Genomic DNA, 26,304 nt, shown 5'->3' with positions numbered 1-26,304 from the left:
TGTAAAAACCAAGTTCGTGGTAGGCGTTATTCATAATGTAAGAAATTTACGGTCATTAACCAAGGGAATGAGAAGTGCTGACAACGAAAAATGATAAGAATTAACTATACCTGACGGTGTAGTAATGCGGCGAGAGATGGCATTACGTACGGTTAAAAAACTACCGACTTTTTATTAACATCTGGAGAGATGAAGCGCTCGTTGCACCTTGGTTCGATATGGTTGCAGTGAGTTTCTAATATTAAGGTATCGTTGCTGGTAGTGCTAAATGAATCAACTACGCTGTCGTCAGCGAAGAATCATACGAGGGAAATAATTTAAGTGGAAGATCATTAGTGTAAATCAGAAAATGGAAAGAACCGAGTACTGTACATTATAGCACACTAGAAGCATAGGCATGTCAATTAACATATGAGTACTCCTGAAGGTTAGTGAGCAGGCATCATATCCACCCGTGAATGAGGGAGATGATAATCAAAATGAAAGGGAAAGGAAAAGCCGCTTGAGGAGAACTTCGTAGAAGCTTTTGTTAAAAGTCCAAGAATAATACGTCCACAGGTATGTGTAAGATTACACTGGAAGTGATGTCAATAATTAGGAGAGTTAGATGTGCGCCACATGACATATCTTTCTGAAAATCGTGCCGACTTGGATCAAATTGATTCAGCGGTGGTTTCAACAGCATGGCAGATGACAAGAGCAGGTGATACATGCATCAGATGAGCCACAGGTACAGCGTGCGTCATGTATATAAAACCAACAACAAAAGGCTTTACAGGAAGTCAGGCTCAACTGTGGGTTACTCCGAGGCTCTAGTTTGCGCAGATTATTAAGTTAATAACATATATTACATGTTATCCGCACCTCATCCCTTGTTTTCGAGAGAATACCTCTGTTCCTCCTGTGGCGCCAACTACTTTCCCCACGCTAAAAGTCGTCTGCGCGCTGCAGGCACTGACTCCTACATGACGTCGGACGTTATCCATTTACCCAAGCCATGTAATGAATCATAATTTGCGCTAGCATGCCGGCGTCGGTGGTTCAGTGGTAGAATACTCGCCTGCCACGCGGGTGGCCCGGGTTCGATTCCCGGCCGACGCAGCCTCTGTCTTTCTTTTTTTTAAATATAACCGCACTGTTACCGTACTTCTACGGCTAGAGCCGCTTGGAATCATATTACGCGACAGGGTGCACAGCTCGTTCGGTCGAAAAGCCGTTGGCGTAGTAGTAGTCGGCCCCGCGTGACGGAAATAATCGGGGGCTGCGTAAAAAAAATTCTAAAAGCGTTCTAGTGAGTGACGATTGCTTGGTGTGTGACAGGCAATGACGAGTTAATGAAATGATTGTAATTAATTGAACAATTGAATAAATCAGAGAAATTGGAAACAGCGGGGTTGAAAGGTGCGAAAATGTTTTGTATGAGAAAACAGTGCTTGCTGATACTAATTAAGAAAATGTATAGTCGGTGGTTGATCAATCAGTTAATTGAAACAATTGAAAGAAAATGAAAAATGCGTTCAAAGGTGTCAAACTGCTCGGAATGGAAAGTTTAACCCACTACGTTATCACGTCACACCCTTAAGGCGGAGCTTAAGTGTCCTGTCTAATTTTTGTTTAAGTGAAGTGCGCGCTTAAAAGGGAAAAACATATTAGCAGTGCATGTGGCAGGAGAAAAAAACGTGTTTCGCATTTCTAGTGGCCTAAATTTCTGTGTGGCATTCAGTTAACATATTGCACAACAGCTAACCACTGCGTAAATTCCAACGTTTATTCGGCACTGTCCGTCCATTAATAAAAAAGCTCTCTAAAGGAGGTCAACCTTCAGCATACCCGCCCGCACTGTAACACTATGCTATAATGTACCACTCATTTTTTATTATGATTATAGGGGAGCGCTTAACTCCACAACGCAAACAAAAAACGGACGAAACAATAAGAGACACCGAAACACCAAGAAATAATGAACGACCAACTAGCCCCTTTTAGAGCACTGCTCAAGTATTTTTTACCAAAGGAACATAAACAGATATAAGTCTAACTGCAATGAGTCATACAAAGCCACTGAGGTGAGAGAGTTGAGCACAGAAGACAGCACTGTTGTGCGCAATAATTACTTGTCATGACGCACATAATTTCTGCAAGTTTTCGCCATTTCAGCGACCCCTGATTTGGAGTCAGTGACGCTTACGACTCCAGCTAAAATAATTCAGCTAAATATTAGAGTATGGGGGTGCAAATCGCAGTCCTAGCTGCTCGCATCATGGCCGCATCTGTCATTTAATAGAAAGCTCGTATAGCTTGCATCCTTTAAAAAGCATGCTTGATTGAACTACTGCAACGTTGTTCAACAAGTCAGAAAACACGCGTACGCCCTTACGCAGCAATTCACCCGATGGAGCTACAACATCCTTGCACAACCGTGCACTTTTGAAAGGTGCATGGGTGCATTAAAGGCGCTAACGTGCTCAGCGCACTATTAAAAAAAACAAGAAAAAATAAGGACACAGAAATAATGCCGTCATTACAGTTACACCTTTAAGAGTGAAAATGTTTTTACTGTACAATTTATAGCACACCGGAGGCGACGGGGGACACAGGATCAGAATGTCAATTTGCAAAACATACCCCTGAAGATTAGTGAGCAAGCATCATATCCACCCGTGAATGGGGGATATGATAATCAAAATGAAAGGGAAAGGAAAATACGCTTGAGGAGAATTTAGTAAAAGCTTTTTTAAATACCTGAGAGCAATCCGACTACAGGTCTGTGTAAGATAACACTGGAAGTGACGTCATTGATGAGTAGAGTTAGTTGTGCGCCACATTACATATATTTTTGAAAATCATGCCGACTTGGATCAAAATAATTCACTGGTAGCTTCAACAGCATGGCAGGTGATGCATACGTCTGATGCGCGACAGGTACAGCGTGCGTCGTGCCTATAAAACCAACAGAAGGCTTTAGGAAGTCCGGCTCAATAATGAGTCACTTCGTGGCTCCATTTTGCGCAGATTGTTCAGTCAATAAAATACAGTAAGTATTGTCCGCATCTCATCCTTTGGTTTCGGGCGGAGACTTGTCTTCCTCTTGTGGCGCCGTCTACTTTCACCACGCTAAAAGTCGTCTGCGCGCTTAAATCACTAACCTACATGAAGCCGGATGTTGTCCATTGACCTGCACCTTGTGTACAAGAATTCTGCGCTTACACATCGGCGTCGGTGGTTCAGTGGTAGAATACTCGCCTGCCACGCGGGTGGCCCGGGTTCGATTCCCGGCCGACGCAGCCTCAATTTTTTTCTTGAATGTTTCTTGAAACATTCTGTGGCTCAAAACATTTTAAATAATTAATTTCTGTGTGGCATAACGTTAACAGATTGCAAAATGGCTCACCAGAATGCGAATTTCACTGTTTCTTCAGAAACAATATTTAAACTTCGCTTAGTATAAGGATTTCCGATGCGCGGATTCGGAACCATTAAGGCAATCATCACATGAAAGCACCTCCGGGATCTAACTGTTCTCTTTGCACCTTAATTATGGCATGCTGGCGCAAACTGAATGCAGTTAACTAATCACGGACTGCGATGGGCGCGTCGAATTAATGGTGCAATAATTTTGTATTACTTCAACAATGCGTGATATAATGAATTTAAACTCAGCATACTTCTTCCCGGTCACGCTTTTAATTCGGCCAATACATTATAAATGACGTTCCTAGTTCCGATTTGTGTTAGTCAAGCCTACTTATTTTTCACAGAAAGACGCTCTGATACACATTAAGCGCTTTCTTGTTCTCCAGCACTTCCACAACGCTATGGTCGTTTATTAGTTCCCACGTTTTCCACAGTCAAGTAATTCGCGCTGTCGGACGACCTCTTGATGGGGGTGAGGAATTTTGTCCTGGCTATAATAAAGACACCACTGCTACTAATTTTTACACTTGCGGCATGCATCCGCTTATGTAGGTTTCATTGAAAATTTCTAACAGCGAAGTAGGAAGCTTTGATCAAGAACTGCAGCACCTTCCGGTATACCTTAAGAATCTATTGCTTTTCACTTACACTTTTGTAAAACTATTCATGATTAAAATGTCATCAAAATCCCGACCGAGAACAGTCTCACAGGAAATATTATAGGAAAGTGTGAGAACCACTGTCTAACATTTGTGTCGTCAGCCAGCACTTTGTGGCTAAATGCAAGCGTCGCTGTTTGTTGCCGTGCCGCAGACAATGTGAATGTCAGTCGTTTATTTTTATAAAGCCCCGCATAAACTAAAACAACTGCTTTACATAACAAATGTTCGTCCAGTACTCGAACACGTTTGCGCGGTATGGGACCCTCATAGCTCTAATCTTATAGAAAAGCTGGAACGCGTCCAAATCCGCGCTGCAAGATTTGTTTGTGGAAATTAAAACTTGCGTTGCAGTGTTATATTAGTTAAAGAGAACCTTGTTTGGAAAACACAAGCACACCGCTGATTAGCAGCAAAATTACAACTTTTTTTCCCGATTTTACTCTGATCTCAAAAAGAATAAGAACTTGTACATTTACCCTCCGCACTTCATCTCTAAACGATGTCATCCCGAGCTGGAAGTTCATGAACTGCGCTGTCTTACTGATGTATACTTTAATTCATTTTTTCCGCATGCTTCCGCACGCTGGAATAGGCTTCCCAAGAGCATTGGTGAATGTAAGACGTGTTCAGAGTTTTACTCTTTATTGTGACGCAGTCTGCAGTGGATTAATATCATCACGTTTACTTGATATCTTTTGGCTGGCGTTGCGCTTCATGTGGCAGTGTACCCTTGTACCGTTTCCATTTCTGTGTTGTAATTTTGCACCGCGGTACACTGAAGACCGTTTGCAGTCCAGATGATTTATCGATGTAACGCATTTTGTTCGTTTTTTTTTTCCATTTACCAACTGTGCTTAGCTGTTTTAAGTTTTTGTTACATGTTCATTTTGCTCCAATCGTTCCCTCCCACCCCCTTCCTCCTGCAATAATGCCGTTGCGGCGCCACAGGTACTTTTATCAAAAAATAAATCAATAAATGTCACGTAAAAGTCAGGAATTTCAGTATTTTGTCACGTGTAGCTCCTACATAGCAGAATTTAAAAAAACTCTGTTTAAGATAAAAATTATGATTACAGCGCAAGAACAATTACATACCTCTCATACACTAATGCAGCGATTATCAGCAGTATTTGATGTATTGCATGCCTTATACTGTCCTCACGCGTGCACCAACCTCAGCGTATTAAATTGCGTAAATGCGATCCTGCGCAAGTACAAGAGCCGCTCGCCTACGGTGTAGGTAGGTCTGCAGTTTATGAAGACGTTGAGCTAACCGTTGGAACTCGACAAGTGGCATAAATTTGCCGCCCGTCGCCTGCAGCCCGCACGCCGCGCAAAACCTAAGCCTTTTCAGGTCGGGGTGCGGGAATGCTGTTGGCAGGGTTCCGAACTGCCGCGCCTACATCGGGATGAGAACACGCCTCAGCCACGTATTATCGCTCAGGGCACACGTCTTATCATCGATGTTTCCTCTGAACACTCGCTTTGTACTGCGCTGTGGCGACAGAGTCGCCGAGGCATTGCGACCTTGGCCTTTGCCATGCCCGCGGCTCAGTATCGTGGTAGGCCGCGCCTCTCGCGCCACCTGCCCTGAACCTCTGGGTCGCCTCTTTTCACGGCTTCGAAGGCGCACGTTTCGGGGTGCCGGAAGCACCGAAGTCTGGGGCGTCGGCTTCCCGAGTCCGCACCTCGGGGTTCTGAAGAGCCGTACGTTGGCTGGCGACCGGACGTCCTTGCCGCGTGCGCTTCTGAAGGGCCGCTGGCGGATGGCTGCTCCTGGGCTGCAGACGCCGTTCTTCATTATAGAGCTGGTGCTTCTCGCTTGGCTGCCGCGTCCCGAGCCGCGCTCCTGCTTTGGACTGTTCGGCCACTTCAGTGGCATTTCTCGAACTTATGCTGTTTTTGTTGCGGTCCTTTTCAGTAATCGCACATATACACGAGGCGAGACATTGCGGGATGAATGAAATCAAATCATCATATAAACAAAATAACAGTATGTTAATATACTAACGGCTAAAAATTTACGTTATAAGTTAGTGTGTAATTGACGAAAAAAATTGTTTGACACCGTACGGTAATGAATTTCAAACTTTGATGAAGAAGATCCATCGGTTTGAGAGCTAAGGTACGTGCGAACCATGAGCAACCAAAAAATTTCAAGAAGCGAGAAGCGTCTTAGATGAGAGTTTTTAATGGCAATGATAACAATTATTTGCAGGACCTTACAGTAATTTAATACGCGATAACCGAAGACTTCAGTGCGAAGGTGTAGTAGATCATGAATACGAGCGGCATTAGGTTGATGGTACAGCGGGGGCGTAAAACGACGTACCCAAAAGCAATACTGTCAACCCAGATGGTGTTATTTTTCTTTTCTTAGCTCTTACTGTGCGTTGAGGATGGGCCATGGGCTGGCGCCCAAAGACTGAACTCTTGGATGCTTAGAAGGGGATTTTATTAGTTCACCCTAAACCTAGATGGAGTCCAGAACGTCCAAATTTTCAGGACAGTCATTAAGAGAACTGTATCCTTTTGCATGTGACGATGCATAAAATACTACCGGCACCTTTGTAGTCAGGGAGTGTTCTCCAGGAACTTCTCTTTGCGGCATGTAGTAAAGCTTTGCGGGGTCTGTAGCAAGGCTTTCAATCACTTCTGTAAGTACCGCAGTGAGGTATTCCCTTATCGTCTTGTCATAAATGTCGGGTTTGTGACCGTTGCTCGAAAGTCGACATATGAGCTTCGTAAGTGCCGTGACGGCTATCTCTTGGTTGTCGGAAAGTTCGGCTGGCTGCTTCCACGGTAGTGCGACTTTATATCTTCCATCGCGAAATCGGATACCAAGCCCAAATTCTCGCATGTCGCACAAGCTGATTCACGCTTAACATCAGGATCAAAGATTCCCAAGCTTTCCAGTTTCCAAAAAGAGCAGAGCCATTCGTCCCTCTCAAGTACATTCGCTCGCAACACACAAACCATCATCCGTGACGCGCCTGGCTCTGCTCTCAAGCACTTCGTAATACGTTGGAAATTCCATCCGAGTTTGGACTCCAAAGCTCTCAGTGGCTGAGTCGTGTCACGTCTGCAGACTTGGTCAGTCATAACAGTCCACATCTGCTAAGAGCTAATAAGTACGCCAAACCATCTCGCGTGGCGATGTTGGAATATAGCAGCTCGCCTGCGATGGTTTTGCTATCTGCTTAAACGATGCCATAAAGGACGAATTCATGGGCGTCTCTTCTATGGCAAATGTGAGGGATCTGAATGGCACGTAAATTGACCTCAGATTCTAAACACTGGCTTTTCAAGCGCAGTTCTACAATGCGTAGCTTGTTAGCCACCTGGTGAGAGGTGTTTGCAACGTATTAAGGGCAAAAGTTACATATAGCCCGCAGGTTTCAACTGCAAATGCCTCGACATCGCTCCAGTGACGAAATCTCGCTCACTGCCACCATCGAATATTTGTATAATATAGCGACATGCGTTTCCGCCCACTGCACAGGCACAGAACGCTTGCAAACGCACGCATGAGCGTGATACGAACGGCTCATTCGGCCTGCTCTGTACAAAAGATGTGCAGAATGTCGTGTCGGTTCTGATTTGGGCCTCACCTTGACCAGTTTTCCGGTTTGCGTCCGCGTTGCACATACTCTAAACATGCCGACCCTTTCAGGTGGAACAGATAATCCTGCGACGGCAGTCTCGTGCTCGATGTCCCTTTGTGATACCGCGGAAGCAGCACATGTTCTTATAAAGAAGTTCTTTCTTCTTCCTAAGCGAAGCTTGATGCGCACGACTCTGTGAAGTGGTCAGTTGAGTGACAATACACACAGCCCTCGACGCTCTTTGGGGAGTTTCCATGAAGGACAGGCGAGCAAGGTCTGTCTGTTGGCTTTTTTAATTCCGTGTTTGCTGAATTCGAGACAGCTCTCCACTATTGTACAGAAGAATTAACAGTGATACCGTATAATACCGTATACGCTGTTTACCGTGGCCGCAACGATACCAGACACGTAAATCTGGTTGCATCTTGCGTCAGTAACAAAGTGTTAAAATGATGTGCCAGATGCTTCCACCATAAACAAGCAAGTATTACAAAGCTCTCTGTAAATATTATGAACTCACAGCGGATTTCACTGGTCGTCGTTTCTTGCTCCGCGGCGGAGTATGCGAATTCTAGTGGCCGATATGCATTGGATTCGTTAGTTCCACTGGTCGTTTTGGTGCACCTCGCTCCGCCACGGAGCGCTATGTCTTGATCCACCGGGAAGCACGGGATTTAGCCCGGACTACTGGGGTACGGCGCCATCATTCCGGAATGGTCAGCCGCATTAGCTTGCTTTTACCATGTTTTCGTGCTTTTACCATGTTAACTTCGTGAAGCGTGACAAGGGACCTTGTGTATTTACTGGTGCAAATAACAGCATCAGGGAATACATGGGCCTCCATGAGAGCGTTGTCAAGAGAAGCCCAAGACAAAGGTACGCATTGAATTTAAAGGAGTAGTGTACTGCATTCTAATTATGGCGTTTTCCTGTCGCCAAAGGCGTAGAATGCGGCGAGAAGCTGTCATTCGCTAAACTGGTTCTCCGTAAGGAGCTGCAAGATGTAAAACGTACAACGGCAAAAAAATATGCAGCACGTGTCGACATGTGCCAGCAACAGATTAAGGTGCATGTGACTATTTTAACCTCAGCCCTTTTGTTTCTTTCTTACTAGCAGAACTTGGAAACGTCAAATTATTCCGCAATATTTGAAAGTGTTTCGATGGATTTCAACGTCTACAAGTAAGTTCACTTAAATATGCATCGAGCATAGCAACGGCTCAAGCTAGCGTTACTCTATACCGCTAACGCTGCGACTCCATCGGGTGCCAACATGGAGGCAGCTATGCATCTACGCTGTTGTGCAGCGTTAGAGCCTACCGTTACAAGGCTGCAGGAGAGCCGTCGCTGCAACAGGAATGTTTTTTTTTAATCAAACGACTGAAGACAAAAATTTAAAAGAAAAGCGTGCGTCGGCCGGGAATCGAACCCGGGCCAACTGCGTGGCAGACGAGCATTCTACCACTGAACCACCGACGCTTTTCTTTCTTTATTGTATGAATATACACAGCAGTAAAATATCGTAGTTGCCGTGCCCCTTGGCAGACAACCGTGTCTAATGGACTTCCATTAGAACAAGTTGGTCCATCAGACTCAATACATCATCCGCATAGCCCTGCTGCTTCAGGACTGCTCTTAATTTATACCTTTGTTCGACAAAATAATCACATACCGATCGTGCATCCAAGTCACAATGTCTAAAAGCCATTCTACTCCTCCAAATACTGTGAAGGCCCAGTAACATAATCTGGTCATACTGTGCAACATCCGTTTCATTGGTCAGGTACCGAATTCCGCGCGGTGTCAAAGGCAAGTCTTTTTTTTTAGTGTTTTTTGCAAAACATCTCAGTTGAACACCGCATCCTAACAATCCAGGAACACGTGTTCTACCGTCTCTGGCTTTCTACACAAGAGACAGCTTGAGCCCCAAGGAACAAAAATGCCCTTTTCCTTTAGCCACGTTTTAACTGGTAGGGTTCCTGTATGCAATTTGAAACAGAATGTTTTAACGCCAGGTGCAATAGTCATCTTCTTAACTAGCCTGAGAACGTCTTTTCCAGGGCCTTCACAGTATAAGGTTCTGTACAGTGGAGCTGGAAACAACTGCTCAACAAGATCCTTGTATAGTCGCTTCGGCGTTACACTGGGTAAATACTCTACAGAGAATCGCACTTGCAAAAACCTGAACGACCAGATAACCCCTCGCAGGAAGCGAGACACTGTGTACCTCCGAACATTGCACGAAGAGACAATGAATTCTGGAAATGCACTAGATAGCATGGTTTGTATGAATGTCCGCAAGAAAGCGTCATTTTGGTCACGCAACAAACAAAACCTTAAAACCACCTGCCGTACATATAGATGCATAAGAGACAGTCCTCCGACCTTTACTCTCCGGAAGAGATTATCTCTGCGAATTCGTTCCCAGTTGGACGCCCAAATAAAAACAGTAAAAACCCGATGGAACTTTTGGATATTGTTTCGTGCACAATATAATACTTGGAGTAAATACATGATCCTTGCAACAAGAAAGGTGTTACATACAGTTTGCACGCGCGAAAATGGAAAGATTACGGCCCATCCACCCTTTTGTCCTGTCCCGCATTTCTTCTGCTTTTTCATTCCAGTAATTGGTATTCTCCCTATATTTGTCCAGCGGGACTCCCAAATAAACTCCGGGAGTTGTAACCCATCGGACCCCGCAGAACAATTCTGGTTCTAAGTCCCATTGCCCATGCCAGACTCCGAGACATTTGTCTAAATTAACAGCGCTGCCAGTTTGCCTACAGAACCTATCGGTTATTTGTAACGCTCCTACAACACTTTTGCGGTCTTCACAAATGAGCGCTACGTCATCAGCGTGTGCCAGTATTCTTACCTCACATGCTCCCAACCTAAAACCTCGGATGTGCCCACTCGCAGTTATCATCCTACAAAAAGGCTCCAAATAAATTGCAAAAAGGAGAGGGGACAGTGCACATCCTTGTCGAACAGATGCCCTTACATCAATTCTTTCAGATAAGTTTGTTTATCATAGTGCGGGTCGAGCAACATGCATAAGCCATTTTTATCCCTTTGAGAACAACTGAACCAATACCAATATGTTCCAACAGGCAGTAGAGTATTTCATGAGACACGCGATCGAACGCTTTTTCAAAGTTAATTTGAACCATAGCCACTTTCTTATTTAGAGCATCGCAGCACTCGAGCACGCTGCGTGCTACATGAACATTTTTAAATTTGCTTCTTGTTTTTTTTTTCACACGTTTGGTGAGGTCCTACAATATCCTTTATGGCGCATTGCAATCGCTTAGCTAACACATTCAGCAGAATTTTATAATCAACGTTTGTTAACGTGATCAGTCTATATCCTGCAACCTTTACCAGCTTGGCTGGGTCATTTGTCTTAGGAATTAGGACCGTATGAGCATTGATAAACGAAGGCGGCAGCCTGCCGACCTCAAAACACTCCTTGAAAAGCTTATAATGCATAGTGGCAAGGTCATATTTAAAGCTCTTATAAAAGGCCGCACTCAAACCGTCAGGTCCCGGCGACTTTCCGGCATTCAGTTCATCAATTGCTGTCACTATTTCGTCAATACTTAATTTGTTCTCTAGTTCTTCAGTGATCTCATTTCCTAATATTGGCATAAGTAGCAAAAAAGTTTCCCGAAACCCTTCTTAACTTGGTGCTTTGCTTGCAAACAGCTCACGGTAATGTTCCACGAATGCACTGGAAATTCCACTTCGATCACTGAGGATTGGCCCTTTGTATTCGATGACCGAGATCTCGTTCGAGCGCGCATGTCGCTTTTCATCTGAGAGCGCTCGTTTTTTTGGCGTTTCGCCAGTAAGCCATTTATCCGTACGTGCTCTTATCGCTGCCCCTCTGTACTTATGAGCATCTAAAGCTTCTAGCCTAACTTTTACGCCATTTATACCATGCATGAACATGTCCGGCGTTTGTACCTCTTCGCGCCCAAAATTCGCCAGAAGCTCTCGCAGTTGCTTTTCTTCTTTTTTTCCTCATAATTTATTATGCTTGAACGCTCAATGGCATGAACTTTCACCTCCTGCTTAAAGCGTTCCCAAGATTCAATACATCCTGTTTCACTATTATTAAACATATTCATGCTTTCCTTAACTTTTCTTAAAAATATGTTGTCTTCTAAAAGCCTTGAGTTTAGCTTCCACATATCCCGGTTCATTCTTGTTTTACGCTGCTTCCTTCCTCCCAAAGTTACCGTAACTAGGCAGTGGTCACTAAAGGACACTTGCTTCACCTCATACTGCTCACAGGAAGGCGAAAACTCCGGCGACACATATATTCTGTGCGTAAAAAAATGCGTAAAATGCGTAAAAAATGCGTAAAATGCGTAAAATGCACATGTTTATGACTTTTCGCCAGGCCCATTACGTCCTCTAAGCTGCACTCGTTCAGGACACTCCAACAAATCAGCACTCATGCCTTTTACATCATTTCCATTTGAACGATCTTTAGGGTTCGTTAGCTACTTTGCCTTCCCAATGATTTAATGAATTTTGTATTTTAACTGCACTCACTGCTATCAGTAAGAAATTCTTTTGCCGTGGTGAACCGTCTCAGGTTGAGGCGTAACGGCTTTGGTGATGTAGGAAAGTTTAGTTTATTGGGGTTTACCGTCCCGAAGCGACTCAGGCTATGATGGATGCCGTAGTGAAGGGCTTCGGAAATTTCGACCACCTTGGGTTCTTTAAGGTGCACTGACATCGCACTGTACACAGCATATACATACTTTTGGCAGGTACTGAGGAGCCGCCATATCTATCCGAAAAAAAGAAAGGTTTCATTCTAAACTGAGACTTAAAAAGGAAGCCGCTTGATGGGAAACTTCGTCAACGCTATTTTCAAGATCAAAGAAAAACGCGACCACTAGTATGCTAAGATTTTGATTAGAAGCTATGTAAATAATGAATAATGTTAGTTATTTTTAACAAGCGATATCATTCCGAAAACCATGTTGACTGGGACGAAAGAAATTTACTCATAGGTTCAACATCATGCTTAAGTAAGATCTTTAGTTCTTGACCTTGTGAACAGTATATACGGGGGTCAAATTTACACTGATGACTTTGCGAGGGCGCATGAGCAGTCAGGCTCAGCCGCATTTGTATTGCCTCGCCTTAATATATTTTGGGGCTGGACACCTGCTTCAGAAGGTAGTTTCGTCAGTTTTTCTGCAAATCACAGAGTGTCGTCATTCGCTCTGACTCCAAATCTGCACTAGAGCGCCTGCATGGAGGGACTCCTGTTGATAAATTTTTATCTGATCTCTAAGCTTACTCATGAAGCTACAGTTCAAAGGATTAATGGTTTGCTTCCAGTGGCTACCATCTCAGGTTGGAGTGGCTGGCAACACGGCGGCAGGCGTTCCCCAAAATGACCATCATATCCTTCTTCGCTGACTGTATTAAAGGACGAGAACATCGCAAGGCAGCTAGGGGTGCATCAGTTTTCCGCCCTTCGGCCGCGTCTGCACCTCCCTTGCGTTACACGAGGCTTATCGCGCGACAGAACTGCTCTCTGGTATCGCCTGCGCACGAACACCGCCTATACATCAATATGGACGGAAATTCACCGCGCCACCTCGCCCACGTGCGGCAAAGTGCTGCTGTGGGCGATGTGAACCGTTTCCTTTTATCGTGCCGCCAGAATAATTAGGAAGTGTTTTTTTCCTTTTTTAATGAAACAAGTGATAGAAATGAACCATGAGCGCTACTAACGATTTCTTCAACCTGAAAAAGAGTTTGATATTTCTTTGAATAGGTGAGCATAAAACAGCTATAACGCTCATTTTGCGCGAAAATAACTATTGAAGACAATTTGTAGAATGCGCCTGCGAATTGCACGGAGTGTGAGATAGCTTTCTATGCCTGCTCAATATCTTTTCATTGCATAAACTTGAATAGGGTTTCGCCATTAGTATTACAAAGATCTGGTGATGTTCGACACGAGTTCTTATTAAGACGGGAACACTTCTGTAGACTTTACAGGCTGACGTCGACCAATGACAGCTTTCTTCAGCTAATCTGGTACTGTTCATTAGCGTCAGAATTCGTGGAATTTGCTTCTCGCCGCCACAGAAAAAAAAAAACAGTTTCTAACTCGAATTCCCCCCCCCCAAAAAAAAAAAGAAACAAGGACAGCTTTCCATAATAACAAAAGTGCCAGACTTGAAATTTAAGCCTACCAATACGTCCAACAGGGATTTAGCATGTAGCCAACTTCAGTGGTCAGACAAAGAGCTGCAAATACGTCCTGCGCGTCGTGCATAATCGCGCACTCTCTCTCTCAAAAAAAGAAAGGCGGTCACCGCAATTACCTCTAAGGGCAGTAACACCTCAACATATATGTTATTAACAAGGCATTAACTTCTCCGTTCTAACAATTCCTACCTCCAGAAGGTAGCAACAAGTACAAGCTTTTACTGTTTTATTTATTTATTTATTTACAACACTGCGAGACCCAAGGTAAGCGATGGCGGGGTGGGAAGATACATGAGTATATACCAAGACAGTACACAGTTTAAAAATATTTAGAAAAGCACACTAGATATGAAATATTAAGCACGCAAATGAAAGTACCATGCATTCAAAAGCAGTAAAAGATACGGAACAGACTTCACATACTAAGTTCAACCAAAGCATGAAATTCATGCACGCCATGCACTTGAAACCTGATACTGTCAAGGCCGTTTCACTCTACTACCGATGTTTTTATCTCTACAAAGAAGTGGTGCGAAAAACCTCTAGTTACACTTTCTACAGCCCCTCATTATTAATCTGGGTCAACGTCATTTTCCATAAACGTTTGTCCCCTAGCAGAGGGAAGCATCTGCGTGTACACCTGCACAAACAACCGCAAAATAAAATGCACCCGGAGCGTGGTTTCAAGTCTGTTTTCGGCTGGTATAGCTTTTTAGGCCACTAATGGCGAGTAACAACAAAAAAGCAGACAAGAACATTAAACACAAAGATACCAGCATTCGAGCTCAATACGTTTTGATTGGGAACCGGGGGATCTCACTAGGCCGCCGCAGTAGACCATCCAGCTTACGAAAGGATTGCTTATATACGAAGCACCGAAGGTGCCCGGGTGTACCGGCCACATTTTCAGTTTATTGGCTTTTACAATAAGGCATGGTGATCTTGGTGCTATCAGCTCTTGCAACGCGCTGCGGTAAGCCTTAAAGTGTATCCAGCATGGCTGAAATCTCGTTTTTACTGATATGAGTAGTGCCGAACAGTGTGCACTTCATGGAGTACTACCCAACCGCGAATCATTCATTATGTTTTTTCACATAAAAAATACACAAAATAAATTTGGAAGGTTGCTAGAAAAGAAAGAAATGGATGTTTTTCTTCGTTTTTTATGCATCAGTTTGCCCGATTTGTTGTAACTGGCTGGTTCACACTGCAATCCATGCAAAAGTACACATATGACATCAATAAGCAATGTTGTCTCGAGTGTTCCAATTATCAGTGCATGCCACAGCACGAGACAGCGATAAGGAGCTCGTGTAGCAGAAAACCCGGTGTCGGCATCGGCGGCGTTGGCCGTGAGCGAAAAAATCAATGTACACCACTGCCCCAATAGATAGCGTGCGAAGGCATTAGCCGCTGTTGACCGAGTAGCGTTGAGCCTTGCTGGGAGGATAGTCCTGCCACCGCGCAGAGGGAGGCTAGCCGGCGCTCCCTCTCCTTCGCGCTGGCGCGCCCCTCCCCATCGGGCTCTGCGCTACGCGGTTTGCCGCTCCGGGCGTCCATTTCACCGCAAGGCGTCGCGCCGAATGAGCGATGGCGTTCTGTGGACTCTCTGGCAGTGCTGCAACTCGCTGTCGCATTCCACTCTTAATGGCGAATCTTAAGCTTCCTCAAATTTTTCCTTTCAAGGTAGCAACGCACACTTCCTAAAGCGTGCTACCGATGTCAATTATTGCCACTGCTGCCTGTAAAATAGCAACAGGCATGAAGTAGTAGCAACATCAGTAGTTATTACCTATTTACTACGTTTTTTTCCAGCTGTGTAGACGCTGGGCCGCAAAGGGCTAACTTGCACTCGGCGTACTGAACCGAATGAAATGGTACATCCGCTATCGTAGGCGTGCCGGAGACCGCTGTTCAGATAGGCGAACTCGGACCTGGCCAGAATTCCTAGAAGGCCAACGTGAAGGCGGATGAGTCTTCGGGAAGAAACGTTGGGGCGCGGACTGTCGTTCACCGAAGCAGCGGCGGTGTCAAGAGGCCGAGTCTGCCCTCGGGTCGCCGGACTGAGTGATGCTGTTCACAGGTCACGCGGGGATGTTAATTGGAAGAAGGCTGCAACTTTCACAGAGGTCCCACGCATCGGACACCTGGCAGGGGAGACAAGGTCGTTCATTCACCTGCTGGGAGACGGCTTAACTAACATCTCTTTCCTACGGTGGCGCTGAACCCGCCACACTGGTGAAATCGACTCGGCAGTGTTTGATACGTTTTTGTCTTTCCCACCTGCTGATAATCTGCGTGCCATTCCTTTACCACAAAGGCAACGATCTAGTCGCAGTGGTGACATCCACGCCACAGTGTTCGAGGACTGTCTTCCTCCATTTCCATCGACCGAGCTGCGAGAGAGCATCAGCATCGCCCGCTGCCGTAGGCGGCACCAGAAGTGTCTACGACTGCTCACTTGTTTGAACATCGTTCTCCGAACTTTATTCCCCAGCCAGGAATCTGGGGAATACGAAGGCTACGTAAAGGGCTGCTGGTTTGTTACCGAGACACTCCTATATCGACTGTAAATATGCAAAAATAAATATAATTTACAGTTTCCTTCTTAACGGAGTCCAAAAACGTCCTGCGGAGCCCGGATCTGCGGTGCTGAACGATTCAGACAACCCCACGGCCACTCATCTCCAGCATCGCTTAGCGTTCAGGGAAGCGTCTGTAAACGAGCTGTGATGCGGGTAGCCGGTAACAAATGAGGGTGCTTTTGTCCGCTGTGGTGCAACAATGCCGGTTTAAGCTAGCTAATTTCAGCGCCAAGCCCAAGCTATGACATTTAGACTGAAACAACGCAAGCACTATGTTGCGTGCTCATACACAACTTGGCTCTGTATGACCAGCTAACCCGCATCAGTAAGATGGTTTGGTTTTGGGGGGGTTTAACGTCCCAAAGCAGCTCAGGCTATGAGGGACTCGATAGTGAAGGGTTCCGGAAAATTTGACCACCTGGGGTTCTTTAACGTTCATTGACATCCCTTAGTACACGGGCCTCTAGACTTTCGCCTCCATTGAAATTCGACCGCCGCGGCCGGGATCGAACCCGCGTCTTTCGGGCAGCAGCCGAGCGCCATAACCACTGAGCCACCGCGGCGGCTTATATCAGTAAGATGGTCTACTAAGCTTATCTGCGGTCAGTAGCACAAATACATGAAATCAGTATTATGAAATGATGGCAAGTCATTCTGTTTTATAATAGAAATTCTGAATGTCTTTAGCAATGAGCTTGAGTACAGATGTCTCGCACTGCAGGCTGGGGGAGCTAAAGCATTTTTCGAAAAAAATTGTTTTCTTCGTCATTTTATAGCTTTTAGTCATCTAAAAACGAATATCTCATTCAAAAAGAGACGAAATAAACGCAAAAAGCTGTTTTTTAGAAGAAAACGCGCCCCATCGCCTCACGCGCTGAGCGAACGCCGCTCTTGGCCGCGATTGGCCGGGACCGTCGTGAGGTCATTCACGGGGATCTCCGGCAGGCACCGATGACGTTGCTGCGTAGCGCGTTGCTTCAGCTTGCTTTTTAAGGGCTACGTTTTAGAAACTATGGATAACTCAAGCAGTGTTGAACAGTTTGGACTTTCACTATGCATGTTCGAGCCATCAGCATCTTCAGAAAACGGCGGAACCAAAGACGCCGCGGAGTGCGCCGGCAGCGAAAGTCAATTCGCGACATTTTCGCGTGTTGGAGATCTCCACTGGATGGATGGATGGATGGATGGATGGATGGATGGATGGATGGATGGATGGATGGATGGATGGATGGATGGATGGATGGATGGATGGATGGATGGATGGATGGATGGATGGATGACAGCTCTTATTTCCACCGGAAATGGAGGCCCCTTAATGCTCACCGTTCCCGGCACGCAGGAATAGAGGGCGGGGGCCGGAGCTTCCGTGACTAAAGGCTAACCAAGAGACCTTATCTCTTCGCGGCTTCAGCCGCCAGGCGGATTGGCTTGTTTCTGCCGAGTGGGTTCTTAACTGCGCTGCAGGTCTTCCCAGCTTTCTCTGCTATCATATCTTCAACTCCGGGGTAGTCGGCGCATTCCCATATTCTCTGCTTCACTGTAACCGTGGAACCGCCGGACTGCCGGAACCTGGACGAGCGCGCTCAAACCTATTCCGAAATCGTTGAGAACTACTGACTAAACAGAAAACTGGTGCCACCGCCGGATAAGAATTAAGCTAAATAATAGAGAAGCGACCACATGGCGGCGCATGCAAGCCGCACAAATTCGTTAACCCAGTATGGGCCTTTCACGTCCTACCAGGGTAACACGCAAACCAAATCTCGACTGATACCTATGTTTTCTTTTTTTTGCCTAGATGCATGCGCGTGCATATCTTTTGTGTAGGTGCACGTGCAAGTGGCAATAAAAAAATTAATTGCTCCGAAACGTTGTGGTGTACCACTGCGGCTTAAAAGCCTGGCCACCAACTTCTTGTAACGCCTGTAAACATGATCTAATTCAGATCACTGGCACACTTACACTAGGCGCGCGTGGTAAAGCATTTGTTTCTTAATTTATTTATAGATACTTGCCTAATTACTTCCGAAGGCCTTATAGAACTACAAAAGAATTCCAAACTGGATGAGTTGGAGTGGGTTCACTGCTGTACAGCAGCGCGAAGAGACGAGGCAACCGGCTGGAAGCTCCCGTGTGCGCTTTCCTTCTGTCGCATGTTCGGGCTACTGTTCAGCCATGAAATTTCTGCACTTACCCCCATACATTTTTTTTTGCAAGCTGAACACGCTTTTGAACAATAATTATGGCTGCGTTGCGGAGCTCGCAATGCTGTTCATCAAAACTAGTGTGCTGCGAGATATAGTTATGCTGTTGCGTATCGAGATAACCAGCAGAATTACTTGTGGATGATATACATGTATGTGTACCGCGGCTCGACAACTTTGTCGTTCTGATTAAAGGACTAATTTGCATGAATTCTGGCGCCATTGTCGATCGTCAGCCATGACCAAGTGCTCAGGAATGAAAATGTATGTTTGTTTTGCTCAAGTATACTAGCTTATATAACCGGTTTTTTTTTCAGTTAGGTGCAGCGGCATGTGCACCGCGCTGATGAAAGGTTCAGAGAATTGCTTGTGCTGCCATGAGGTTCAAGCAATCAGGAAAAAGCGAAAAGGCACACACTGCGTAACGAGCTCAAAAAAGTTCAAGACTGTGGACCTTAAAGACAGTGCTGGAAGTGACCTTAGCTGAGCATGGATGTGAACCAGCTGGGAAATGCAAAGAGGTTACAAACAGGTAAGAAAGTAATATAACGAAAAGAGAAATATTGATGCACCTATTTTGTACAGACGGTTTCGGCATGCTGCGTGCCACCAGACTGTCTGGTTAACGTGGAAGAGGCTGGGGGAAAACAACCGACGGATTCTACCAAGCTGTGTGCTGAGCGCTGTTCGAAAGAAGTACCATGCAAAACTGGTTTATATACAGGCTTCAAGCATTACACGGAACGCTGGTAAGAGAAAGCAAACGGCACTGGCAGAAGATTACGTTGATCTGTGGTTCGCCAAAGCGCGGGCCGCAGCGATGCAAGCGCAGCAGGACGGCCGGCCGACTCTCCGTGAATGGCGTCACTTCCGCCAGTTCTCCCTCTCTGCCATCCCCCCACCCGGCGCTTCCGGAAGCGACGAGGGCGTGCCGGCGGCGGGTTTTTAAGAAGCGATTGCTGCTCTGATTGCGGACAGAATCGGGAAAAAATTTAACATATGATTTTCCAAGGTCCTTTCTTCCCAACCACAGCGTTTCATGCGATTTGAGAACCCTTTCAGCTTCCCTTTAGCGTCTGAATTTTATGCTTTCGCGTTACTACCGTCCCCGCCGCGGTGGCTCAGTGGTTAGGGCACTTGACTACTGATCCGGAGTTCCCGGGTTCGAACCCGACCGCGGCGGCTTCGTTTTTATGGAGGAAAAACGCTAAGGCGCCCGTGTGCTGTGCGATGTCAGCGCACGGTAAAGATCCCCATGTGGTCGAAATTATTCCGGAGCCCTCCACTACGGCACCTCTCTCTTCCTTTCTTCTTTCACTCCCTCCTTCATCCCTTCCCTTACGGCGCGGTTCAGGCGTCCAACGATATATGAGACAGATACTGCGCCATTTCCTTTCCCCCAAAACCAATTATTAATTATTAAATTACTACCGGTTTCACTCATCAAGGATACAGAGGTGACTGCTTACGACTGATATGCGGCTGATAATGCGTTCTTTATGAAAACAGAAGCAACAATGAAAATAATTACGCATTTTCTTCCCATTTATTGAAAAAAAAACAGGAATATTCCCCATGCTTTCTTGGTTTCACTTTCTGTTGGCTCTTTTAACATGTGTGTCATTACAATATCCTTATTTCTCTACAATTATCTGCTGGAAAGCTATGAATCAAGTCAAACTTAATAATGAGTCACTCCGGGGCTCCAAGCCAGCCAAATTTGTGAAGTCAATAACACATATGAAGTGTTGTCCGCCCCTCTTCTATTGGGTTCCGAGGGGTACTTCTATTCGTGTGGCGCCATCTACTTTCGCCACGGAGAAGACGGATATAAAGACTGATGTTGTATAATGGCCGAAGATATGTATAGAGAAATGCTGTGTGCACTCATGTGCTGGCGTCGGTGGTTCAGTGGTAGAATACTCGCCTGCCACGCGGGTGGCCCGGGTTTGATTCCCGGCCGACGCAGCCAGTCCTTTTGCTCACTTAGGGACGGCACTTAGATCTACGTACGTGCTTCGAACGCCAAAGCTTTGTCTCATAGCGAGTTATGTTTCGAGGCTAATCAAAGATTCCTTCCTTTCTGATGACACACGTAATAATTACCATACAGAAGAGGATCGTCTGGGCGCAGCAGACAGTGCCTTATATAAAGACGGATGTTATCTAATGGCCGAAGCTATGTATAGAGAAAATCTGTCTGCAGTGATGTGCTGGCGTCGGTGGCGTCGGTGCTGGCGTCGGTCGGATGCCGAGCCACCAAGATCGCCCAAATCTGTGTTTCGGGAACAGTGTGCGTTGGTGAGGAGTGTATATGCTGCTCGCGACGAACCTCCAAGCTGGCTGCCGTGCCTAGATGCTTGTGTGTGCCTCCCTGAATTTTGATGTTTTGATGGGGATGCAGTGGTGAGTTAGGGCTATGGGGGGCTCATATTAAGCAGCCCGGTAACTTGAGACGCGAACTAGTCTGATTGAAGTTTCCTCCTTTCTACAGAAGTTCTTCCATGCAATAAAGAAAAAAAAACTGGCGTCGGTGGTTCAGTGGTAGAATACTCGCCTGCCACGCGGGTGGCCCGGGTTCGATTCCCGGCCGACGCAGGCAGTTCTTTTTGCTCTTCTTAAATGAGCATTATGGAGGGCACTTAAAACTACCTGCGTGCTTTGAATGCGAAAGCTTTGTCTCATAGTGAGTTTTGTTGCGACGCTAATTAAATATTTCTTCCTTTCTGATGACACACCTACTCATTAGCATAGAGTCGTAAGAAAACGCAATGCACAACGTTCACCTTTATTCGCCAAGAAGCAACCGGCGCAAGTTGCAACCTCGTTGGGCACAGCTCTTACGTATATTTATAGTCCTGACTGGACTTCTGTTCTTAGGCCTTAAACCGCATTACCGAACGCAAGCACTGGCAGCTTGCTCTTCTGTAGCGCCACCTTGCAATACCAAAAAACCTTTGTGAAAAAGATTAAGAGCGCGGTTGGCTGCGCTCATCTCCATAAATTTTGTGCCGCTGTGGATTTGTGTTGCGGTTTTCAGTGCATAAGAGCAGTTTGAACCTCCTTTTCTCAAACGAACGTTTCTTTGTTTCTTTTTGTGCACCAAATATGTACAGGACGAAAACTGATCTCCGCATTCTCTGGGCGTGTGCGTTCTGTTTTAGGTGGCTGTTCGAGACGGTTTAGAGCCAGAATCACAGTTTAACACGCTGCGAGTTACCGGAAGACCGAAACTATACGGTGAGGTGCTGTGTCATTAAAAGATGGAATTATGCAGCCTTGTCTAGCTTGGGACAACATGGCAGACGAATTTGTTTTGGTGACGCTGGCACACGATAGCCTAGAAGCTGATTACTGTGTCACAATAATTTTTTTCTCTGTCATAACCTTTTAAAAGGTTTTGAAGTACGCAGTTGTGAAAACGGCGAACTCGCAGCTTTTCTCAGATGTGCTCTACCGAGCACTAAATTATGGCTGTTTAGGATAATTTAGCATATCTTCAAACTTGCAACCAGGATGGTCTTTCTTACGCTAAATAGCGAACGCAGCAAAAAAAAAAAACTTCACAAAACAGCAAGCATGATAACACGTGTTCCACCATTTTATCTTTTTGCTGACAGATTATACAACTTAAAATAATGTCCTTTTTCAGATTCCTTACGTCGTGCGCATATTTGAAGCAAAAAAAAAAGATTGTGCGATCCCAAGGTCATTGATCTCATAAACCTTTGTGTTCTAACTTTACAGTTGCCAACTTTGCTGACAGCTTGCAAGAAATCTTGTATGTGGGTGCGAAAAATATCCTATCAGTATCTTTAGATGGAAAACTAATTGCTTTTATAGGCCCCTTTGGCTACTTAGGTCTACATATACTTCTTTTCGCTTTAAATGAGAAATCGCGCCTCTATGGGTAAAGAAGGGGCAGTGACACAGGAAACAAAAAGTAAGAAGCACGTGCGTCTGCCGGCAATCGAACCCAAACCACAAGTGTGGCAGGCGAGTCCCTAGCAACCAAGGGCATCGGCCCAACATTGGCAGTACATTGGCAAATAGTGGTCCGTGGTAGTATTTTCCAATACACACCCAACAAATGGGCCGATGCTTTGTGACGCTTGGGGTATTCTACCACTTAACAACCGATGCCGCAAGGAAGCACACTAAGCGGACCTCTATTAAAAACTTGTCTCACTGCACAGCGACAGGTTTTATGCGGTCAGCGCGCGCCGTGCCCAGGCGTCGGCTTTCACCATGCAGGACGGTAAGAGCGCAGCTTGGTCTTAGAAAGGCGGGGAACTAAAATATATTCGATGTGAAGCTGACTGGGCCGATTTCTTGCTCGTTTGGGTATGTCACGAGACATATCCATGCGAGAAGTCTAACACTTTTCTGCACACAGACTGCTTGAACACTGTATTGCTTTTTCAGAATAATGATTGCAGTAACTCGGTTAATGTGCTCTCTTCCAGCCAAACCTGATGCTGGTCTTGCCTGACCAGCATCATACCAAAGCTGATCACGGCCTATACTAGACACTGAGCTGGAGGACGTCGGATTAACTTCATCAACTCAGGGAATATAATTTGCCTGATGGACTGCAATATCGAAAAATATTTTTGTTAGGTGCCATGAAATAATCAGGTATTTTTATAATAGCAGTTAGATAAGCCATGTGGTCCGTGGCTGTGCAACTTAGCGATGTCGCTTCGGAAACTAAAGCGACTGCCTCAACAGCTTTTCATCCTAAGAAGAGAAAAACGGGTTATTCTCGCAGGACTGGCGACTGCAGCGCCGCCGTTCTGCTGACCAGCCTGCTCCTTCCGCGCTCACGGCAGCCTGGTTACTTCTGGCAAAGACGGTACATCCCACTTTGCTTTCATAATGCTGGAAATAACATGTCACTTTGATGTGCCCTTGCCTTTCTTTACCGCGTAGAGGCAGGGCGGCAAAATGGGACTTTCAACAACTGCGTTAGCTCTAAAACTGAAAGCTTCATAAAAACAGCGGATGCTCCATCACCTTCAGGCAATTGTTAGAAGCTGTCCGGATATTCTTCTGGAAGTTGCGTTGGGCTATTTTCTCCAACACTGAATACGGGAACGGTGACAAGGTCTCGAGAAAAGATACACGAACCTGTTTTGTTGTGGTGAACTATGTGGATACGCAAAAAAAAAAAATTTGTCTACAACGTGCTTCGCATCGATAACGCCACTTTAGGAATGCATGCGTGCTGTTCAAAGTTGTGTCCTGCATACGCTAGGAAGAATTAACCCAAAGAATGCTGTCGCTAAAGAAAAATGTATACGAGTACACTTGTTTCGTTACGCCCCTTGTGAGCATCCAGCGAGGATATAAGGAGCACGACATGCCTGCTTACTGTGATCTCCTCTTACCCGCGTGTCCGATCAAGCATTTGTTTTATGTTTCATTTACTTTATGCCAGTGAGAAGTCAACCAACCGTGCGAAAACTATCACACTCGAAGAGAGAAACGCGGACACTACAAGTCCGTGCGAGCACTCACAAGAACGAGGGTGGCTACGAATGTGCGCTCGAACGCAGCAGAGAGCGCACCACAGAGTAAGAGCTGCAACGTTTTCACCGAGTATCTCTTTTGTCATCTCGCGAAGATATTATGCATTGATAAGTAGATAAAACTGACCAGTCTCATTGGGTCTTTCGCTTTCCTTCTTGTTCTTCGCTGCGCACTAAATGAACTCCTGTTTTTAGCAACGCTGTTGCTAGTATGGCGCTATATGACCTGCTGGCCAAGTTGCAGGGAGCACTGGCGGTATCTGTTGCTGCAGCAATCGCTTGAACGCACGTGGCTTCAGCGAGACGCCTATGCTTTCAATCTTGACTTTCACGCAACCCTCTTCAGTCTTCACAAAGCAGTTGTAGTTGGGGAACCACATGAGCCTTAAGTGTTATTACGCAAAGTATTTTTACCTGAGCGCTAAGATTGTAACAACAGTCGTAATGAATAAGTGCAAACTTGAAGACGAGGTAAACAGAGCCGTCTGTATGCGAATGCCCTGCGTAACATATTGATGTGGCACACGACCACATGCAAAAGCGATCTTGGAATATATAAATTCTTCGACTTACTCTCTCACAGAGGCAATGCCTATGTTTTTTGGTAATTAGAAGGGTAACGTTGATTTCTTGCATACGTTGGTATTACTCTTATGTTATCTTATGCCCTGAGAAGAATTTCAGCTGCGCGCAAACCTAAGCCTGTTTATTGCCATGCACAGAAATACTTATCGATATGAATTTGCACAGCGCCATTCTGCAGGCACAAACTGAAAAGCTTTTTCGAATAACTATAACATTAATAAAAGCTAACACTTAATGTGGCCATATGACACACAAAGATGGTCACACGTCGAATTCCAGAGGTAGCAGCGAGAAAGTATGACCAGCTATGTTGTCTGCGAGGGTCCGGATAATCATAGACGTTGAATACGGCAAGCTGTACTGCTCAGCCCTTTCATGTCACGTTTTACCTGGAACTGCAATACACTCGTGCTTCGTCCATAGGAACACGCTGGTAGCCGGACAGAACTGTCCATGAAGCCAATATATGTGTTAGTGCACTAAAATACTGCTTTTGAAAGTAGGCGAATAGAGCTTGTCAGAGCTGAACAAGCGACACCCTACGTTTTTATTGCCAAAAATGGCCGCTTTAAAACGCGTATAAGATTTAGCATACGGCAATGGATGCCACGGGTTTTTTCTTACGCTGACAGCCGCATTAAAAAACAAATTTCGTGCGCAATAATTTCGTCAAATAGACTGAAATTATCAACCACTTGATCTTGTGCTTTTAAAACGTCAGTCAGCTTTGAACACTTTCTAAATAGGGCATCTCTATCGCCGCAGTCAGCGACATTGCGGTGCAACGGAGGACCATTAGTATTACAACCTGCAACCATCAAAAAGAAAAAAAGAACCATGAGCGCTTTGACAGCCAGGGCATTCTATTTAGTTCTCTTCGCAAAACGGCAATATGTCATACAGGTAGTTGCAAGTATGCGTCCCATCGCCATTCATTTCCAGCGTAAGAGGGGAGAAAAACTAAGTATTCATTATCCGTGTCCTTAAATGATGCAGCAAGGCCCCTGAACTATGCCACGAATGGGAAAATTTATCTCTATTCTTTTTACTCACCAGTGCTGGTTCAGCATAACAATTCAAGTCAGTAATTTTTTTCACCTTCCGCTACTCTTCTTGGAAAACGTTTACAAGCGCACTTTTAATTTTGATACCAATCGAGTAACTACTGAGCTTCCTTTTCCTATTTTGCAATGGATACAGGCATAACTGTCTGACGGCAGACCCTTCCAGAGGTTAAAGAGGCTGTGCGCAACTGTCCATACATCCGTTATAAATTTAAAAAAATTAAAAATGCGTCGGCCGGGAATCGAACCCGGGCCACCCGCGTGGCAGGAGAGTATTCTACCACTGAACCACCGACGCCAGAGGGTCGTTGCAGACAGCGTTTCTCTATACATAGCTTCGGCAATTAACAATATTTGTCTTTATATTGTCACGGAGTTCTCACGGAGAGACGCTTCAACAGCTGGAGT

At 45.4% G+C, this 26,304-nt stretch overlaps 6 non-coding genes across 6 annotated transcripts; 4 read left to right on the top strand and 2 right to left on the bottom strand.

Annotated features, from left to right (window-relative positions):
• Positions 1-1,030: 1,030 nt before the first annotated feature.
• On the top strand, positions 1,031-1,101 carry TRNAG-GCC (transfer RNA glycine (anticodon GCC)). Its single transcript has one exon. It is a non-coding gene; the product is annotated as a tRNA-Gly (tRNA).
• Positions 1,102-3,213: 2,112 nt separating this feature from the next.
• Positions 3,214-3,284, top strand: TRNAG-GCC (transfer RNA glycine (anticodon GCC)). The gene has a single exon. It is a non-coding gene; the product is annotated as a tRNA-Gly (tRNA).
• Positions 3,285-9,089: 5,805 nt separating this feature from the next.
• TRNAG-GCC (transfer RNA glycine (anticodon GCC)) lies at positions 9,090-9,160 on the bottom strand. The gene has a single exon. It is a non-coding gene; the product is annotated as a tRNA-Gly (tRNA).
• An 11,453-nt stretch (positions 9,161-20,613) lies between these two features.
• Positions 20,614-20,684, top strand: TRNAG-GCC (transfer RNA glycine (anticodon GCC)). Its single transcript has one exon. It is a non-coding gene; the product is annotated as a tRNA-Gly (tRNA).
• Positions 20,685-21,243: 559 nt separating this feature from the next.
• Positions 21,244-21,314, top strand: TRNAG-GCC (transfer RNA glycine (anticodon GCC)). Its single transcript has one exon. It is a non-coding gene; the product is annotated as a tRNA-Gly (tRNA).
• A 4,809-nt stretch (positions 21,315-26,123) lies between these two features.
• TRNAG-GCC (transfer RNA glycine (anticodon GCC)) lies at positions 26,124-26,194 on the bottom strand. Its single transcript has one exon. It is a non-coding gene; the product is annotated as a tRNA-Gly (tRNA).
• Between the last annotated feature and the right edge of the window lie 110 nt (positions 26,195-26,304).

The sequence above is a fragment of the Amblyomma americanum genome, chromosome 4 (assembly GCF_052857255.1).
Source record: "Amblyomma americanum isolate KBUSLIRL-KWMA chromosome 4, ASM5285725v1, whole genome shotgun sequence".
Classification (NCBI taxonomy): Eukaryota; Metazoa; Arthropoda; class Arachnida; order Ixodida; family Ixodidae; genus Amblyomma; species Amblyomma americanum.
This window is presented reverse-complemented; position numbering and strand designations above follow the sequence as displayed.